General features: G+C 33.5%; 1 long non-coding RNA gene across 1 annotated transcript; it reads left to right on the forward strand.

The window, feature by feature from the left end:
- The first annotated feature begins 3,682 nt into the window (after nucleotides 1–3,682).
- On the forward strand, nucleotides 3,683–5,628 carry LOC148782626 (uncharacterized). The gene is made up of 2 exons (XR_016055040.1): nucleotides 3,683–4,685; nucleotides 4,944–5,628. It is a non-coding gene; the product is annotated as an uncharacterized LOC148782626 (long non-coding RNA).
- Nucleotides 5,629–6,000: the final 372 nt, after the last annotated feature.

The raw sequence follows: 6,000 nt of genomic DNA on the forward strand, positions 1-6,000 counted from the left end.
GGTTCTGAACGAAAATTTCCCATATATTTAATATATGAATGATATTTCAATAATATATAATATATAATATATGAATAACATTTTATATAAGTAATATATTATTTTAGATTACACTAAATTATATAAAATAGATAATATATTAGTATAATATAATATTATAATATTTTTTATTTATAATATATTTTAAAAATAAACTATAAAATAAATATAATTATATATATTTAGTTATAGTATTTAAATATTACATGTATAAATTTAATATATTTACAAAATATATTGAGATACCAAACAAGTTACCAAACATATGCAATTCATTACACAATGTTTTTTAAATGTATTAACAAATATGGTGAAAATAAAGTTTGCAAAAGTTTTTCCTGTAAAGTGTATACATATGTAAATTTTTTTTGGGGAAATATTTATGCATCAACCAAACGTGCCTTTATTCTATTGACCAAGCTAGAAGTTCAAAATAAATTTTTTCAAACTTTGTGATACACCTAAACTATCAGATTTTACATCGGATATTTGTATGTAATTGTGATCTGATTGTACCAAAGGTAAATGGTTTCATTGTATACAATCCCACAATTAAATTAAAAAAACTAACAAAAGGAATAAGTGAAATGAAAGGAATAGTAGATATGACAAATTAACTAGAAGATAAACAAAACAATTAAAGAAAATAATAAAGCACAACAAATTAAAAATAAAATAAATCAGAAAAGAAAGAAAGGACTTGGAAGTCCAAACCCTTAGGCATGATCCCCTGAGTTGGGCCCAAATCATATGGTGAAGTTGAAATTCTTACTTCTTTGTCTTCGAGATTGCGGATCCCAGATGATTGAATGTAGGCGTAGCAACGGGTCGGATATGAGTTGGGTCCGATTGGGACCTGGACCAAAACCCGAATAGTATTCGAATTTAGGGTCCAAAATCGGGTCTCGGGTCTAATCAGGTCCATTAACACGCTCACTATAAGCCTTTTTTTTTACTATCATATACTCATATTATTGACAACAAGAACACAATCGCCCCCCATTAGATTTCAAGCCATCTAATTTATTTATAAGTTAAAAGATGACTAGGAGTTCTTATTGTATATGATCCTTAATACACCCAAATGAATAGAGCTTGAATTATTTTATCTCTAATAGTTTATGGGTATGGGTAGGGACTTTGGACCCGAGCACCGGATCCACTGGGTCCAAATGTTGGACCCATACCTGAAGCCGTGTCAGGTATTGGTTCTCAAGTCTGGTCTAAGTCCATTGCCACCCCTAATTGAATGCACTTTGGAGAAGAGAGATACCTAGAATTTACCTCTATGGCTTTTTAAATGACTTAAAAGAGCTACTTTTTGTATCCATAATTGGTTGAATCAGGGTCCTAGATCTAGGGCTTGAATGGCTTAAGTTAGGGCTTGAGGGTTGTAGGTTATTGTGACTAGCAATTAGGGTTAGGGTTTTTGTTCGTATCAAGCTCTCTTAAAAAGATCGGAAAAATGCTCTTTTATAAGAAAAATAGACCCAAAATTGGAAGGCGGTAGTGTGGAGCAAATCAGAGGTGACATGTGGATTGCGTCACAATATATGGCGTACGATAGATAAATTTCACGTCATACGGTGAGAAATATTTCCTTCTTGGACCTTTACAAGCTTATTCCAGAGATTGCGTTGAGTTCATTAGTGGTGGTTTGATTGAAATTAGATACTTCTTTAAAGTCGCGGCCTATCAGTTTTTTTTTTTTTTTTCTGGTTATTGAAATTGCCTATTTTGGGTATTGGTTTTTTCACTTGGAGATTTAATAATATTGATCTACCCATCTTAGGAGTTGAGAATATTTGGCTTCCTAACTTAGATATGGAGGATATGATAAATATCTAAGGGATATTTTAGGGAATATTTGAAAATTATTTAATTTCCTAAATTAGGATATTTGGGATATCTATTTAGGATATATGGTATATTCACGAAATATTCTAGCTCGACATTGGTTTGAGTGTGGACTATGGTTGAGAGTGTCCTATAGTGTATTAGGATAATGTGCTCTAGGGTTTTAGAATTTAAAAATAAAATTCAATGTAGATAGCTTGTCTAAATATAGGAGTACATTTTTTGGGGAAGAAATTTATATAATGCGATCAATTGTATAATGTAGAAGAAAGGTGCACCCAAACAACCATTGGACGAGGTTCTTTCTAAGCTGGACGGCCCTTTAATTGATTATCTCGATTTTAAGATTCATTGATATGAAAATGATCTTCTAAGAAGTTCTTTCTATGCTGGAAGGCTCTTTAATTGATCATCTCGATTTCGAGATTCATTGATATGAAAATGATCTTCTAAAACAATATATGGACCATCTATTTTCAAGATTATCAAGTATATAGATGTGCATGATTGGCACCATATTTGGAACTCTAAATTTATAAATAGGGGTGACAAAAGATTTTCATGACATTGCTTGGTTGGTGAGCCCACAGACGGCCCTAGGTGCCATAAGTATCAATAATTTACAGATTTAGATGGAGAGACTCCAAAACAAGGGAAGCTTTTTAAAACCTATTCAGTTTATATAATACCAAGGCTTTATGAAAACAAAGTAAAGCCTCACTTCGAATCTTCATTGAGAAAGTACTTTTGAGCATCGAAAATATGTATAATAGCTCTAAAATTAATTTCCAATACCAACTATAAAATTTGAATATAAAAAAAAAGTATATATTTTGCAGATTTGTAGTAATTGAAACGAATGATCTAGATCATGTTTTACAATATACATTATTTTTTGGGGCTTGAATTATACATTTCTTTTTAGGAAGATGGTTTGATGGGTTGCAACCCTACGAAACCAAGTAAAGCCTCACCTCATAATTCATCGAAAATTACAATTCAAGCATTGGAAAAACCATTACATTGACCATCTCAGCCCGAACATATTAGTTGTGAAAAAAACTAGGATGTTAAGCCCTAAAAATTGTGTTTATTGTAACAAATTATTTAGACCATCTATTTCACACTAAAAATAAGTGTTCATGGAGCGACAAGATCTGTACTTTTTTTTGAGTTTCAAAATTTTATTGTCAATACTGGAAATTGATTTAGACCCATCATGGAGATTTCCATTGTTGAAAGTGCTTTTTAGATAAGGACTTGAGGTGAGGCTTTATTATGTTTCATAAAGCCTAAGTCTTACAGAAACTTCATTTAATTTACGCAATCATAATTGTCGGTACATGTCAAGGTCGACGCAATCATAATAGTTGATAAACGTCAAGGTCGACGCATTCATAATAGTCGATAAAAGTCAAGGTTGACGCAATCATTATACTCGACAAAAGTCAAGGGCTATCCGAAGGTTTTTCCGTCGCTGCAATATTCGATAATTTTTTGAAGCTTAGGCTTTATCTAGGAAAAAGTTTATATAAAGGCAAGGCTCTAAACAATCAAATTAGAGCCCACCCAAGAAATTCATTAGAAGAGGTTGTTTTGAAGATTTACTATCTTCAAATTGATTATCTCGACATCGATATTCATAAACATGAAAAAAAAATAGATTTCAAGTTTTTAAAATAGTATATTTTGAATTGTTAATTTTCAATATTTTCATAGATTTGCTGGATCTACACTATCACAAAAATTTTGACTATTAAAACCCCATTTCTCGGCACTTGAAGTTGTGCTTTACTTTGAGTGTTTAGAGCCTTGGCTGTATACAAACTGCACCCATTCCCATAAGGCCTAGGTATTTTTCGAACCTTTGTTCCTTTCAAAATTGAAGACGTGCAAACATTTGGCTCGTTCTGGTTCAAAACTCAAACCCGCCATTGTTTCTATTGCAAATCTCTTTGTTTCTCTCTCTACCATTCTTCTATTCTTCCAAAATCTCTCTCTATTCCCACTTGCTCTCAACCTTAGCACAAAACTCCTCTTCTTCATCGGAATCCTAATATATAAAAAATGGATCATTTTCTGATATCATTGACTTTTCCACCATTGCCTCTTCAAAGCCCTAATCCTTCAATTTTGATGAATCCACTTTCCCCTTCCATTCCATTTAGTACAAAAGACACCCTAGCTCTGCAACTTTCAACACATTCTTCTGCAAAAGCCTTAGCTCTGCAGCTCTCGACGTATTTATCTCATATTCTGAGAAAATTTTCGATAAAAGATGCCGAGAATTTCTTCTTCACGAACGCGGAAGCTTTTCTCTCGCTGGTTCGGGCCAGATACTTCAACAATGGAAGTGAATAAATGTAATGTGGATTCGACGAATTGTGAGATTTTCATATGTCATTCCCCTTTTCTCGTGGTCCAAAATGGCTTTGCAAAGGACCTTCTCTTACACCTTCAGAAACTCAATATCTCCACTCTTTGCAGTAGGGATTGTTCGATCCCCAATGGGGAGGCCATTAATGAGGCAACTGTTTGTATAGTAATTTAACAAGGGATTTTGCGAATTACGCCCTTTGTCTTGAAGAGCTGAGGCTGATGCATCAAAGCAAGGTTCATATGATTCCAATATTTTATGATGTGAGGCCCTCAGAGGTTAGAAGAACAGAGCAGGGTGTCTTCAGGTCTCCTTTCGAGGAGGCTGAGAAATCTATGCAAAAAGAAGAGTGGAAGTTTTTCTTGCAGAAGACAGGTTACCTCTCTGGTTGGAAATTCAGTGATTTTCGAGGGTGAGTTTCTCATTTGCTGTTTTGATGTATTCGTTATCGACTTCAGTTGTGTCTTCGCTCTTTTTTGCAACTTTGATATGCATGTCTTCTAATTTTTCTAAATCGTGGTCAATTTTCTCCTTGACAAAGATGAACCAGGTGTTTACCACTTGGGTTATATTTAAAAACAGTAGATCTTTACAGCGGTCTTCACTGGCTTAGAATTTCAACTGGTGGAATCTGAAACCCTGTTCTGTTTTTTTTTTGGTTTATAATTAGGTGAATTTTCATTGGGAATTTTGATCATGATCAGTTTTCATGAGCTGCAGTTTAAGTTGGCTGAAATCCTCGCTTTTCCTGATCAACGATGCACTAGGCCAATAACATTTCGGTCATATTTGCAGTATACTGGGTTTTCAAGGCCAATATTTAACTAGGCTAACCTTTTAAAATATGGGAGCTGAAAAATCCCTGTCTAGTTACTTTTCTGAAAAGAAAATTTTGGTTAAAAATGTCAGCAATCAGCCGTTATGCGTAGTTTTGCTATCATTGCCTTGAATGATGATGAGATGCACACTGATTCTTGGCAAGGACAATCTAGGCTAACTAAGCTTAGATTTATTTTATTTTTCCTTTATTTTTTTAAATAATCAAGATGTTTATGGTGAATGGTGCATTGTGTTAGCCTTTAAATTTGTGGAATCGGAAACCCCAAGCTGTTTGTTCTTTGTCCTTTTATGTCGAAAATAAAAATGTTAAAACTTAAAAATATAATTAAGCACTATAACTAGAAAAAAAATCCATAAATTAAAAATCAAGGCTAAAAATAAAAACAAATGAAAAATAAGAATTCCTAGCAGCCATAACATAGAGTAGGCAAACCACCAAGAAATAGATTAACATGTACTGGAAATAGAAGGTAGATAAACTGAATTTGAATTCACTTAAAATGAAGAAACAAAAATTTATTTGGAAAGTTAGAGGTACAGTAGTATCAGAATATAAAATGATTGATAGTCAAACGTAAATGATGAGATAAAATCACCGGAAAATGGGTCTTTGATTGAAACGATCTTTAACCAGGGTGAAATTTTGTGGGATTTTAATATGGCAAGTCTCAAATCGACTCTCCAAACTCTAATCATTTGGACCCTGTTTTACCCAGCTTCTAATAATACCATGTCCTGGGGCTAGAATAGAGTTGCCACCAGTGGATCAAACACCCTGCTGGTGGCTTGAAATACCCCCTATTCATCAGTAGACGGACTGACCACCTGGCCACCTGTCCTTTTTTATCCATTTTATGAAAGCCTATCCAAGCTCAAATTTGGATGGT

This window comes from Amborella trichopoda, chromosome 4 (assembly GCF_054954075.1).
Source record: "Amborella trichopoda isolate Santa Cruz 75 chromosome 4, AtrichopodaSantaCruz75HAP2 v2.0, whole genome shotgun sequence".
NCBI classification, from domain to species: Eukaryota; Viridiplantae; Streptophyta; class Magnoliopsida; order Amborellales; family Amborellaceae; genus Amborella; species Amborella trichopoda.